The sequence below is a fragment of the Myxocyprinus asiaticus genome, chromosome 2 (genome assembly GCF_019703515.2).
Source record: "Myxocyprinus asiaticus isolate MX2 ecotype Aquarium Trade chromosome 2, UBuf_Myxa_2, whole genome shotgun sequence".
Taxonomy (NCBI): Eukaryota; Metazoa; Chordata; class Actinopteri; order Cypriniformes; family Catostomidae; genus Myxocyprinus; species Myxocyprinus asiaticus.
In genome coordinates this window covers 38,175,982-38,191,804 of record NC_059345.1, presented here as the reverse complement: position 1 = coordinate 38,191,804, position 15,823 = coordinate 38,175,982, and positions in this window count along the sequence as shown.

The following is a 15,823-nucleotide window of genomic DNA, read 5'->3' as shown; positions in this document are numbered from 1 at the left end:
CTTCGTATCGATGCAATCGGAGTAAAACTATACGTCTCTTTTAACAATATAGAAATAGACTTAATATTGAGACACTGAGTTGAGTGATTTCAATATACAAGAATGAAAAGTTTGGATTGAAAATGAAATAAAATAAAACATTCATTTGGTTTGACCTATTAAAAAAGAGGTCACAAAAGCATATTCACATATTCACATTTTATTGACAGAATACATTTATTAATCAGAACTAACCCGTCTGTACTTTTTTGTTTTCTTTTCTTCCTCTTTCTTTCTTTCTTTCTTTCTTTCTTTCTTTCTTTCTTTCTTTCTTTCTTTCTTTCTTTACTACTTCTACTCTACTTCACATAATAGCATACATTATGTTAAACAAAAGTTTAGATCACGCAACATCTCTACCGGAAAATCATAAAGTGCCATAAATGCGGGGAGAGAAGGAGGCAATATTGTGTTGTCCACGGCTTGAGGATCGATGCTCGGTTAATTGATGTGAGTGTTGGTGTGGGGCTGTAAATGGCTGTAAACACGCTGATTTGCAGCTCAGTCGAGCGCAAGACGCTATAAATGAGATTCCTCGCGAGCTCGGACAATCACCACGTGAATGACACTAACGGCGAGAAATTTGGGCTGTGACTCAAGAGAAGTCAGGGATGCACTGGTGGGGGGGTTAAGTGAAAGCGCTCAAACATTCCCTCCCTCCTACTATTATGTGGTGGCAATTAATTGGCAGGAGTGATAAATGTTTGGAAATATTCTTTGGGTGACACAGCGTTAACGCTCCACAAGAAAACGCCCGGAGTTAAAGCTGAATACCTTCATTAGACCTGAGGATAATTAATACGCCTATCAGAAATATGAAATATATTATTAATTCTTAAAAAAAAAAAAAAAAAAAAAATGTTTTCCTTAGATTGGGCAGATAAGACAGGAGTGCAGATGCTCGCGCTGCGTGTCACGCACTAATCGATACGGAGCATATAGCAGCGGGAGCGCGTGGGGTCATCATTCACCATTATCACTGACAACCGATAATTGATCATTCAACAGAAACATAGGGCGTTTGACCGCATAATTGAATAGCATAAGCAATATGGATGATTTTTGTCTCAACCCGAGATTCCGGGTTCGCGTTTGTGGACGCCACAGCATGTTTCTATGTCCTCTATCTCTTTAAAAGTGTTCTTTTTTAGTAGAGATCAACATGTTAGGAGCTGCACTAGGCTACTGCATGCTCTGCGTGGGGAATTACAAACAGTTGGATCACTTTCTGGACAGGATCGAATGAGAATAGTGGCGAATGTGAAGATGGATCTTATAAAAACTTTAAATACTTAACTTCTTGTCACAGAAAAAAAAAAAAAAAAAAAAAAAAAAACAAAAGCAGCTAAACTGTTAGGCTATCAATGAACAATGTTTCTCTTTATTTTCCTCTTGAGGAATTTAATGTTGCTCTTCTATCGGGCGTCCCGTTTATCCACATCCATTTGCGCTCGCTGGATAGAGTGGAATAAAAAGTACAGTGGGGTGTTCATAGTTTTAGAGGTAGGGACAAAGTAAAAGTAATAGAAGGATCACATTATAACGATCTTAATTAAATGATTATTTCTTCTTGTACTTCGATTTTTATGTACTCTTATTGAAAGTGGACGAGGTTCAAGTGTGCAATACATCTTAGGTTGTAAATTGTGGTCTTGTCTCTATGGCAGGCGTGATGATCATGTCAAGCGGCAGACAGTCGCCGCCTGATGACATCTACCATCTGTTATCAACAGATGACGGGGATTATTGCAGCCACTGAGGCATTTTTCTAATGTGTTAAGTTCCAGACCTCAGGGTGTGAATGCTTTATATTACAAAAAGTTTACCTATAGTTTATTCACCTAGATGATTCTCTGTGGTAATAATCAATGTTTATTTTACAAAACGTATTAGATCAATATTTAAATAAATTGTACTAACCTGTATTTGCATAATGTATGTAATGTAAACAGCAAAATTGCAAGTTTGAAATATATAATGCTGATTTCAAGGCTAAGCATGGACATTTTAAATGTTATACATTAAAAAAATGTACTGTATAGAATGTATACCTTTACAAATGTAAGAAATAATTTCAATCAATCAGTCAGACAGACAGACAGACAGACAGACAGATAGATAGATTGATATAAATAATATTTAAAAAGATAGAAAAATAATTGCAGAGGTAAATAATCCAGATGCAAAAAGGTGCTATTTGGTGCAGCAAATTGTGAAAAACTGGTTCCATTACAATTCAGTACCTGGCCTGGCAGAAGAAGACCCCATTAATTAAGAGATCAGAGTGGAGTCATTGTCCTCTAGTGAACCCACCCTCCCACTACACACACAAGCTCACGGACACCCCCCCCCCCCCCCCAGCATAAGCTTTACCTCTGAAATTGTTGCAGTGACAATGTCCCATGCAATCACTTGACATCATTAGACCATATTTGTTCTTGCATTGTCATAGAGCTACTTTCACTCTCTGCCTTTCTCTACAGAACTAGGCTTGGTGTGTGCATGTCCTCCCGACTGTGCCATGTTATAAATATATATATATATATATATATATATATATATATATATATATATATATATATATATATATATATATATATAAGAGAGAGGAGAACAGAAGATAATAGTGAACAATCAAGAAGAATACATAGTTAGAATCTTGTTACCTCCTCTGTCACGCAGAATAATTGGGAGTCATCCACTACAAGTCTTCTACCACTGTAAAAGCCCAAAATACCTACTGGAAAAAGAACACCACAGCACAAATGAAAGGACAGAGACGAAGCTGTTGCACATACTCAAATGTCCTGAAGTTTAATTACACATACTTTCAGCAAGAATCTAGCTGTTTTGGACAGAAGATTTTAGTGTCGAGTTACCAACAAGAACAAGAGGATGGCCATGGTGGAGGACAGGAGGTACTTTGTATGTCCACGTTTATGTTTGTTTGTTTGTGTATGTGTGTGTGTGAGAGACAGGCCAAGAAAGAGAGAGGAGTCTATGAGAAACATGAACGGGTTTGCCATTTGCTACGTGGCTAATGTCACAATGTATGACATCCACGCATAAACTATACAGAACTGATACAACACAGTCTTGTTTTCACTAACTCTAAAATGATGCAATTCTATAATATCAGCCGATTCTAATTCTGTAATTCTACTAATTTTAATGATGAATTCATCCCATTTTAATTCTGAAAAACAAAGAAAATGTACAAATACATATTCCATAGCATAGTCAATATACAATTATACAGTATGTGAATATGCTTACATCAGACAGAATTACCAGTGAAGTCAAAACATGCATGGTCCATTTCTGCTGTTTCTTTTGTACTTTCACTTACAAACAAAAAAGTCAAATGTACTTTTAATTAGTTTTTGATGAACTAAACATGGCATGGTTAACGTCAAGCATGTAATAATGAGGAGTGTGAAGCTGAGATGATGCCTGGCATACATGAATCACATCCACTTCTCTCTTATGACACTGATGAATGGTATTTGGACTAAGAGCTCTTCAGTGCGTTAGATGTTGCAGCGATAGAGGCAGATTAATCTGACACACTTCAATTAAAATTAGAAAAACATAAGGACAGAATTCTCCTATCAAACCATCTTGAAGAAATCAAAAACATAAAAAAAGATTATCTGTTTACATATACAGTAAGCCAAAGAAGATAAACTTTTGAATACTACCATGAAAACCGCAGTCATTAGAGCACCATGATTGCATGACATTTTTTAGAATAAAAAAATGTTGGAGGTGAGTGGGGGGCTGTAACCCAACATAGTGAGCAAAAGCTACACATAGACCCTCTGTGAGAGATAAACAAAGTGGACAAAAACACTCGTAAACAACTCATCAAGGCTCAAAGACATCTGGAAGGTAAATTGGGAGGATGAAGGACAGGAGATGTTCACACACAAACAGACAAACACAGCCTCTCAAATGAGGATTCACTGACCGCCGATAGATGACACAGCATTTAGCCCAGTGGGAAATAGTTATCCCAAACCTGTCTCTGATACACTCTGCCTAGAAGCCAGAGAAAAGAGGAAGAGCCTTCCCCTGATCCTCTTCCCCTGAACACACACGAGGACACATACGCACTCACGAACTCAAGGTGTGTCAGCGTGTAAGGATGAAGAGAGTACTGTGACTACAGAGCTGCTCAAGTCTCAAAAATAATCAGTTATAAGCCTTTAGTCATGTGACTGGGTCAGCAAGATAGATAGGTAAATGGAAAATAAAATGTATTTTGGCAAGATTTAAAAGTTAATTTTTAGATGGCTTTGAATCATTTAAATCAAACTCTCTGTAGAGAAAAATTAAACAAAAATCCCTCTGTTTACTTTGCTTTTCGGCCCTGAACATTATTATAGGATTTTATAATTATTATTGGGTGGTTAAGAAATTTCCAGCACATTTCTGAAATAATAGTCATGCTCATGAGAAGGTGCTGTGCCACGCACACACTATTTTCAATGCTAGAAATGAATGCTTCAAGATGTATGCGCTTTCATTCACATCTTTTCAACACCCGAACAAAGGAAAAACTACATTAAATTCAAGCTTTTTATTTTTAATTGTTCTTTAAAACAAGCAGTAGCACACATTAGACGGAACTGGGGTTTCAGTGGTTAGAAACTGCCACTGTCTGAAGGGAGGATAAGCAATATGTGAGTCTGTCTTTGGAAAGCAGACTAAGCAGTCTCATTCACAAAGACCACACTGTAAAATACACACACACTCACAGAAAAGACATTTTGGCATGAAAGTGACCAGTTCAGCTAAAGAGTTAATGTTTAAAAGAGCTTTTTAAATAAAGCCCAAAGTTCTTCATTCTCTTTCTTTCTTTTTTGACTGGCAACAGTGTCTCTGTTTATGTTTATAGCTTGATGTCAGAAAACATGTAAGAGTACAACTACTGACCTAGTGACCACCCACGGTACACACACACACACACACACACACACACACACACACACACACACACACACACACACACACTAAAACACACTCAGGAGTGACCACACACCAGCGTGCACAGGTTCCTGTGGAGGGAAGTTTGCTGTTGTTTTTATTGCTTCCTTTTCCATTGGCTGGCTCCATCCCACATGTCCCACTATCGCTTCCTTTCTTCCTTTTGTTCAGGTTTCAGAGAGCGATGACAGCGCTGGTCTGTTACCCTCTCTGGCCTAGTTTCCCCCTAATTCCTTATATTTTTTTTCTATCTCAGCTGCTTTCTAAGATTTCATGCCCTTATTCTCTCTCCCTCTCTCTCTCTGTTTCTTTCTCTTTCATTCGTTCTTTCTTTCTTTCTTTCTCTTCTTTCTCTTTCTTTCTCGTTAACATTCACAGTAAGGGCCCAGGCACTTACAGAGTCTCCTCGAGAGTCACAGCCAGCTTTGGCCCTGTGCAGAGGTGGGTAGTAACATGCTACATTTACTTGAGTAACTTTAAAAAAAATTACTTTTATGAGTATATTTAAAGGTGGGTACTTTTCACTCTTACTCAAGAAAATTTAAAATTATTTTTTTTTACTTTTACTTTGTAACAATGGGTGACATTCCTGTCATTACATTACTGGTTTTAATTTAATAAGTGAAAATAAATGCGTAATTTATTGAGAGATTTTTGAAAGGGACATTTACAACAGTGGAATTTTACAGCTGCGCTCTGTCACTGGAGTCAAGTCCACCAATGCAGCAGCAGCAAGTGCGCCAAATAAACATTTTCTTCACGCCACACCATGAAAAAGAATATTTTCGACATGCAGTGCCTTCATTTTACATCAAGACAAGCAGATATTTCAAGATTAAAATTGCAGCGTGGTAAGTTTTGGCAATTATGATAACATGGGCTTGTCTGTGTCATTGTCATTTTCAGGGTGATTCTGTAACTATGGGCTCTTATGACCTCAGTTTATAAGTATACATTTTAAATTAGTGCTACAATATATCAGTTCGTAAATCCATGCAAATAACTGTGTTTAGTGTATATGTCTTATGCTTTGCGGATCGCATGCTTGATTTCTGGAGTACAAGCTGACAGTATGTCTGCGCCTGAACAGCATTTCTGCATTTGACAAATACAGCGAATTTTGCTCATGGACAACAGAAAAAAAGCTCTGAACTTAAATAGCCCAACACGCTTCCAAATACAGAGATAAGTTGCAGTATACCCTTAGTGTACAGGACTAATGATCTAAATGTTTTTGACACTGAAATTACTGTAACTACACTAATCTAAGAATCCATACAGGATGTTGTCATTAACACCTGTCTCTTGTTATAGTGATGGCGGAGAGAGACCTGAAAAGGCAGACAAAGAGCATCAGTTGGCAGAAAGAGAGAGACCAGAAAGAAACACTTCCTGTGTGTGCAACAAGACTGACTGACTCATTTATGTGATTATTTGGCCACTAAGTGCCCTTTTCATTTAAGACATTTATTTACATTTACATTTATTCGGCAGACGCTTTTATCCAAAGTGACTTACAAAAGAGGAATACATTATAAGCAAATCATCTTAAGGAGACAGTGGTACGAAAAGTGCCTGTATTGCAAAGTTTCGCTAGCATTAGAATAATAGCATTCAAGACAGATTAAAGTGCCACAAGAATTTTTTTTTTTTTTTAGGGACTGGTTCATGGAAAAGATGTGTTTTTAGCCATTTTTGAAGACAGAAAGTGAGTCAGCTTCATGGATGGAGTTGGGAAGGTCATTCCACCAATGTGGTACGATGAAGCCGAATGTCCGGGAAAGTGTTTTGGTGCCTCTTTGTGTTGGTACAACCTGGCGGGAATGTAGCTTTGCAGAAATTATTTTAGGTATGCTGGAGCAGACCCAGTAACTGTTCTGAATGCCAGCTCCAGAGCCTTGAATTTGATACATGCAGCAACTGGCAGCCAGTGAAGAGAGACAAGGAGTGGTGTAACGTGCTTTCTTTGGTTCAATAAAGACCAGATGTGCTGCTGCATTCTGAATCATTTGCAGGGGTCTAATTGCACATGCAGGGAGGCCTGCAATGAGAGTGTTACAGTAGTCCAGTCTAGTTATGACAAGTGACTGAACAAGAAGTTGTGTGGCGTGTTCAGAGAGGAAGGGTCTTATCTTCCTGATATTGTAGAGTGTAAATCTACTTGATCGTGCTGTCTTTGAGATGTGGTCTGTGAAATGTAGTTGGTTATCGATGGTTACCCCTAGATTTCTGACCGTTTTGGAAGGTGTTACTGTAGTTGAACCCAGCTACATGGTGATATTGTGTTCAACAGCAAGATTGGCTGGGAGGACAAGGAGTTCAGTCTTGGCTGGGTTAAGTTGCAGGTGATGTTCCTTCATCCAGGCCGAGATGTCTGCCAAACAGGCAGAGATTTGAGCAGTCACTGTGGTGTCGTTGGGCTGGAAAGACAAGTAGAGCTGTGTGTCATCGGCATAGCAGTGGTAAGAGGAACCATGTGCCTGAATGATGGGTCCCAGTGATGTTGTGTATATAGAAAAGAGAAGTTGCCCAAGCACTGAAACATGATGTGACTTGTACACCTCACCTCTCCAGGCTAACTTGAAGGACCTGTTCCTGTGATGCCCAGAGAAGAGAGGGTGGAGAGTAGGATCTGATGGTTGACTGTGTCAAAGGCTGCAGAAAGGTCCAGCAGAATCATGATGGATGATCTGGATCCAGCTTTAGCCTGTATCAGCGACTCAGTGACAGACAGCAGGGCAGTCTCGGGGGAGTGTCCACTTTTGAAGCCTGACTGATTGTCATCCAGCAGCTTGTTCTGTGAGAGATAGGCAGAGATTTGATTGATGGAGGATTTGAAACCCAGGATTTGGAGGATAACGTCACCATGGACCCTTCACCACTGGGCAAAGTAATTAAGTTCCTCATCAGCATCCAGCAGAACCAACATCAGGCCCTCATGGATTTATAGTATGCCTGGAGCAGGAACTGCATTTTCAACTCCTGCTCCAGGCCCAAGCAGAGGATTGGCAGGCGTTCTGGAGCCGTGACCCCAGAGCTCACAACCCCTGTTACCCTCATCAAGATGGGGTCGAGCGATGATCCTGAGGCCTACCTCACCTACCGCCGAGGTGTGGAGATGGCCACCCGACCAATGGGCAGCCTACCCATTACCTTTGCTCTCTGGGGAAGCGCAGCTAGTGGCCTAGCAACTTCCTGCCACCAGCCTCCTCAATTACAGAGACCTGAAGAAGGTGATCATTCAACAGGTTGGCCGGAGTCCTGAGCAGAACTGTAGCATTTCCGGACCCTGAAGTTTGAGAAGCATGGCCTCCCGTTTGCTTTCAGGCAACAGCTCTGGGATGCCTGTCAAAGATGGCTGCAGGCTGAGGGAATCCGCGGCACCGTGGATGTTTTTGACCTGGTGACACTGGAGCATTTCATCTCTCAACGCCCTTGGGGGATGACCGAATGGATCCAGTGCCACGACCCAGCAATGCTGTAAGAGGCCATCCAGCTGGCAGAAGACTACATGGCAGCGTTTCCAGGAGGCAGCAAACCAGAGGCTCTCTCTTCTCGCTTTTTCTCTCCTACCTCTCAACCCCCCACCAGCTCCCCCCCATTTTCCATCCTGTTCCAGCCCCGCTCAAACACTTCCCCTTGTCTGTGTCTCACCCTTCCCCTGCCTCCCTCCGCTCCCCCCCCAGGTTGTCGAGATTGCCCCCATGGGCCAGTCTGTGTGAGCTGCAGGGAAGCCGGGCACTGCCAGGATCGGTGTCCAGTTATGGAGGTGGGGACACTGATCCGGATCCCTGATACTCCGCAGGCCGCCCCTGATTGGGCAGGGACGTATCAGATACCGATGAGTTTAAAAGGGGATACATATCAGTCTTTGCTGGATTCAGGTTGTACCCAAACCTCTATCCACCAACGCTTGGTGCGAGGCAGGGCATTGGGTATGAATAAACGGGTGAGTGTGCAGTGTACACACAGGGATATTCACAGGTATCCGGTGGTTACCATTGAGATACTATTTACGGGGAAAAAAGGGAGTAGAGGCTGCGGTTAATTCCCACCTCACCCATCCACTGATTTTGGGAATGAATTGGCCTGATTTTAGGAATTTATTAGTAAATTGTAATGTAATTCCTTGAGTAATTTTTCGGCAAACTACTTATTTACTCTTACTTGAGTAATAATATTTCGCAGTACTTATACTTGTACTCAAGTGAATTATTTCTTCAGTAGCAGTATTTTTATTTAAGTAAAAAAAATCTGTACTCTTTCCACCACTGATTGGACCTGTGGGACATTGTTCACATTTTTCACCATAATAATTACTAGAAACTGGTTTCCAAACTTCTCTTTTAATTGACAGATTTGTCCAAATCTGACAAGCGTCCTTAAAGTGATATTTCAACCATAAATTAATGTTCTGTCATAATTTCCCACCAGCATGTTTTTCCAAACCTGTGTGACTTTGTGTATTTTGTGGAACCCAAAAAATATATTAGACATAATGTTAGAGACTGACAGCCTCAGTCACCATTCCCTTTTAAAATATGGAGAAAAAACAAAACAAAAAAACATGCAGTGACAGTAAATGGTGACTATAACATTCTGTCTGACATCTCTTTAATTGTGTTGCATTGAAGAAAGTCATATGATTTGAAACAACATGAGGGTGTATGATGACAATTTCCATGAATAATAATAATTATTATTATTAGTATAAATATTATTATTCTGTAATACATGTTAAATACTGTACGTATTATGCAATGGAATATTGGGGCGTAATCGTGCATTATGTTTTATGTGGAAGTAACTAGTTACTCGCCTCTTGAGGATTATTTTAATTGGATACTATCTTACTCTTTCTTGAGTAGTTTTTACATTACTACTTTTACTTCTACTTGAGTAATTAAAAAAAAAAAAAAGTAATTGTACTTTTGCTTGAGTAAATATTTTGGTATTCTACCCACCTCTGCCCCTGTGAGAACAAACATATACAACTGACAAACATCTAGAGGTGCCACTAGACCAATCTCAGAGCTAAATAAGCAGAGGAATCTTTTTTAGGCACTACATTCACTGGTCATTTATTGAATTTTTGTCTGTTTTTAAGCATGTATGCATTTTTGTAAGTATGTTTGTATTTATTAATTTATTTTAATGTTATCCATGACAGTAGTTATAGTGATTGTTTGTTTGTGGCTAAGCTGTTTAAGTTATCACTGGAGACAAATTCATTGTATTTTTCAAATTATTTTTCACTTATTTTATATTTAGGCTTTAAGATGAGAGTGTGTGTGCTGTAAAGACACTTAACTCCAGGTTGCTCTGGGGGGATTGTCCCTGTAATAAGTGCACTGTAAGTCGCTTTGGATAAAAGCATCTGCCAAATGCATAAATGTAAATGTAAATGTAAAATGTAAAGGATACCATTATGCACAGCTAACTCTTGGTGTATGTGACAGGAAGCAGACAGTCTATTGAAGACCCTCTCTTGATTTTAACTGGCTCTGATTGGACAGCAAACTCGCATTAAGCCTCTATTGATCCTCCTGCCATTTCAGAGGTGATCAATACAATTGATCATAGGAGGCTAAATCTAATACAATAGAAAGTGTTTGTCTGTATGTGTGTGTGTGTGTATGTGTGTGTGTGTGTGTGATAAAGCAGAATATAATAAAATAAAAAGTAATTTTAATATATGCTGCAATTCCTAAAAAGTGAAAGAAATAGAAACATCAATGGGGCTGTAGTTATGGGATATAAGCAAATGTATTTTTGATAGCAAAGTAAACATACAATACATATGATTTCAACAAATTATCCAACACATTAACATTTAAAAGCACAGGAATGTTCAGCACTAATTAATGAGATTAATCATTTGCAAAATGGTATCAATTAAATACAAAGGAGGTATGAACTAAAGTACATGATCGGCAATTAGGAACAAAGCGGTTCTCTTACCCATTATTGTATGTTAATCACTATTACTATGCGCTAATTATGATGAATATAATTATACTGAGAGTTCTCATTGGTCATCAGAGGCAGGTTTATAAAAGAAGGGCAAATTTGTTACTTAATTTTGCTGTTAATGAGATTGAGTATATTAATTATTCAATTATCTTATGTAATGTCTCCTGCTTATAACCTTTGCAGCCAGGGAGATTGATTGTATCAGTAATGAGAAAAGTGATTTATCTGTTTCAAAGGTTGTTCAAAACGAGTAGCATTATTTCTCTACACAAACCATAAATTTGTTAAGTGTATCTAACTTACCCCTCTAGCTAATGGTTATTAACTATACGATATATATATATATATATATATATATATATATATATATATAATTACCCATTGTTATTCCATTTTATAACATTGTGTGATCTTTTCTATGCTTCATTAATGGTTTACAATTCCCCTTGAATTTTCTGTTAATTTAACACTCAGATTTATTTTATATTTATTATTTTAACATTACAATGACTTAGGATCTCCAGTCATTAAGAGAAAGACAACAACTCCACCCACTCCCTTCACAAGTTTTGTTTTCTTTGCTTAGTTTAGTGATTGTTAGTGCAGTTGTGCTATAGTGGAGCAAAGGGATATCTTGGATTTTCTGTCTGACACCAAATAACCTCATTCTCCTTTACACTTTTTAACCTGCCCATGACCCATTTTAAGACTGAGCTAACTTAAAGTTCCAAATAAGAGTTCTGAGTTTCTTGTAATTCATAAATAAAATAAGAGTGAATATTTGATATGAGCCTGCGAGTTAGTCACAGGAGATACTTGTCACAAACACACACAACACATAAAAACATGCCTTTGTCTTCTTCATTCAAACGCCTGACCCAAAGACACCACAAAAACCTCAAAAATTAAGAAACCCCTCATAATTCAATGTCACCAAATTCAATAGACATGAGTCAAATTCAATTTGTCATTAAATTAGCCTGAATATAAAAGACACTCTAAATATACAGAGAACATGCTTCTATAAACAAAGTATTTGTTTGTCAGGAAATGATGAACAAATAGAATTACATTGGTGCTCACGAATTTAAAGAAAAGCTTGTGTGTGTTGTGCAGAGTTTAAAAATACCACTGGGATTATTGGAAGTGACAATAATTGGATTGTAACAGGAAAGCAGATGCTTTCTCACACCACATCTAATTTATAGAGCCTCACCATTCATTGGAAATGCGAAGATAAAAAATAAAATAAAAAAAATACTTATGGTGAAATCTGCTTGCATAAAGATCTATTAAGAACTAAATGGGAACTTGCTGTTTATTTGTAAACTCTGTTGGAGAAGCTGAGAATACAATAAAATGTCCAATTGTTTAATAGAATTTGATTCATGACATATGCTGTCAATAAACAGGCCAAAAAACAAACAAAAAAAAAGAAGAAGAAAAACATTAGGAAGTGTGATTGGGCAGATGGGTGATTGCCCTCAAACCAGCTTTGACCAGCTAACAGACAGGGTGGTTCCTTGATAGATGAAATATCATGTGTTAAGCATCTGTGTGGAGGTAGAGTGTGTGTCAAGACTTGCAAAATGTATATATATTTTTAATTCCTTTTTTTCCCCCTCGTACATAAAATTATAGGCATATGCACTCAGGGTCAGACAAAGTGGGAGACAGAGAAATAAAGACTGTCAGTGGTAAAATAATATTTAAATGGTAATGGGATACAATGTAGTCAAATGCTCATAAAGGAAAAGGCAGTTGAGATTGGTCTGATAGTCATACCCTTACATGACATATACATTTTGTCAAAACTCAGTGTAATAACAGCAAACCTCTGAGAATTTAAACTCTGAATAAAAGGTGACGACTCTATCCATGAATTATAGCTGCTGATTTAACCAGCCCTTTTCTCTGTGGATTCATTTCAGAGTCTGATGATAGGCAAGCAGGACAAAGAGGAAAAACATCAGTCATGGGCCATTTTATCATTTCAATTTGAATAATGATAATATACACAGGCTTTGCGGAGACATATCTTACACCTAACAAATGGAGAGAAAGAAATAAAGGGAGAGAGAAAAGTGAGTAGAGAGGCTGGTGTTGAGGGGGGTTAAGGAAGTAGGAACGAGGGGTGGTCTGTGGTTGCAAGCAGCAATTCCTCTTTGTTATCAAGTGAAATGACTCTACAAATATGACAATAAATCACGTCGGAAATCAATCTGGGCGGAAGCGACTGGGAGGCGCTGATAATGCATCAATCAATATTTAATGTTTAGAGTTTAATTAATCCAGCACAGGAGAGCATTCTTTAAGTGACAGAGAGAGTGAGAGCGAGGGAGAGAGAAAAAAAGTGAGAAAGAAAGAGAGATGGGTGCGAGGCGTTTAAGCACAGAGATGCTCCTCTATCAAACCACCTCTGTGTGTGGAGAAGGCCTATCACTCCATTCCTCTCTCATTCTTTGTGGCCCTTTTCACCTCATTTGTTTACACTTTTTCATTCATCCATTCACTGACACAGACAAGAAGTAACCTGTGAGCTAGAAGTTTTAGTAAGTATGTGTGTCAAAAGGCTACATATGTGTGTGTGAGAGTTGGGTAGTACTGCTATGACACAATCATAAAAGTGCCCAGACAGTTATGATTGTGAATACTGCAAACTGCTGTATTTGTCTCCTGATATACACCCATACTCCATTTAGTTACCCCGGAGGGCAGCCACAGAATTACCATGACCACATACATACACAGGCTGACATTTTGATCCCTACAGTTGTGTGGGGTCAGTGATCATGCTGTTTAACATTGTCACGCAAAATCGGTGCTCAGTGATAACAAGACATGCCAAGAAGCACACGCTGATGAGATATGATCCACCCCACCCCGCAACCCCTCTTCCTGATGGAGATTTGTGTAAGAGGCTCTTGAGACAGGGTAAGTACCTTACCTGAGGGAGTTTTGATTTTCTTCCATGTGGCCTGTCACATACCTCTCTTACCCTTAAACAAACAAACAAAAAACAAAACATAGACAACAGCACATTTTGTGTGGAATGAGAACTGCCATTCCACTGTACTGTCTATAATGTGACAATGCAGAAATAACCTAAGAACTGTCCCCTTCAGTACAAATTACTGTGCATTACAAAGCAGACAACAGTCTCTGCATTAATCCTTAGATATTTTTTATTTTGCAAAATTTTAAAAATCGTTATTAAAAAGAAATTCAAAAATGAAAATTCCTTTGACATATTTTAACATGCACATCATCTTAAAAAATCCAATGATTCACCCAGGACTTTGACATTAGCTGTAAATTATAATGTAAGCCTTTCACAAGCCAAGAGGATGTGTCATAACTATACTTATGAAATTTCTCAGCTTTTGTCATCATGCAACTGTGGAAAGGTACAAAATATGGCAACATATTTCATGGTCAATTATGACAGCTTTTAACGAACATTTCCTTTTGGCAAAGTATCCGTGTGTGTGAGGTGTGTGTGTGCAAACAAATGTGCGTATATATGTGTAATATTTTCCTGTTGTTTTGTAATGGGAGTGAAATGTATTTCTTGCTTCATAAAATGTAATGGATGATTTTAGACCACACAGTCCTGTTTTATGATTATGTCCAAATAGGTTTGCCAGCGTGGCCACCATCCAACTTGTAGCAGCCGGAGTGGCTATCATCAGCTTTCATGACCCAGACTCATGTCACCCTGAACTCCCACAAACCCCCAAACTCATGCCACCCATAAACTTCCAAGAACTCCCAAACTCATGTCACCCCAAACGTCCATGAACCCTCAAACTCATGTCTTCCTACACCCTTATTAACCCCCAAACTCATGTCACCCCAAACTCTTAAGAACTCCCAGACACATGTCAGCCTAAACTCCCATGAACCCCCAGACTCTTGTCACCCCAAACTCCCATGAATCCCAAATTTATGACACCTCAAACTCCAATGAACCCCCAAAATCATGTAAACCTCAAACTCCCATGAACACTCAAGCTTATGTCACCCCAAACTCCCATGAACCCATAGACTCTTGTCACCCCAAACTGTCATGAACCCCCAGACTCTTGTCACCCCAAACTCCCATGAACCCCCAAACTTATGTCACCCCAAACTCCCATAAATCCCCAAAATCATGTCACCCTGAACTGCCAAGAACCCTCAGACTCAAGTCACTCCAAACTCCCAAGAATTCCCAGAATCATGTCACCCCAAACTCCCATGGACCCCAGAATATTGTCAAACCAAACTCCCATGAATCCCCAGACTCATGTCAGCCCAAACTCCCATGATCTCTCAGACTCATAACACCCCAAACTTCCATTACCCTGCAAACTCATGTCAACCCAAACTCCCGTAAACCCCCAGACTTAAGTCACCCCAAACTCCAATAAACCCTAGACTCAAGTCACCCCAAACTCCCATGAACTCCCAAACTCATATCACCCCAAACTCCCAAGAACTCCCAGACTCATGTCAACCCAAACTAACATAAACCCCCAGACTCAAGTCACCCCAAACTCCCAAGAACCCCAAAAGTCATGTCACCCCAAACTCCCATGAACTCCCAAACTCATGTCACCCCAAACTCACATGAACCTGAAATTTGTCAACCCAAAACATTTATGAACCTCCAAAATTTTTCAAAATCAGATACAAATATTTTTTATACTTTATACTTACATTGTAAGAAAGACCTGCAATGAGTTTAACCTTGTAAATGGGAATGAACAGAAGAGCAGTGTCACTCTCAAACACCAGTAGTCAATGACACACACTATTTATGCATGTCAATGCAGAAGAC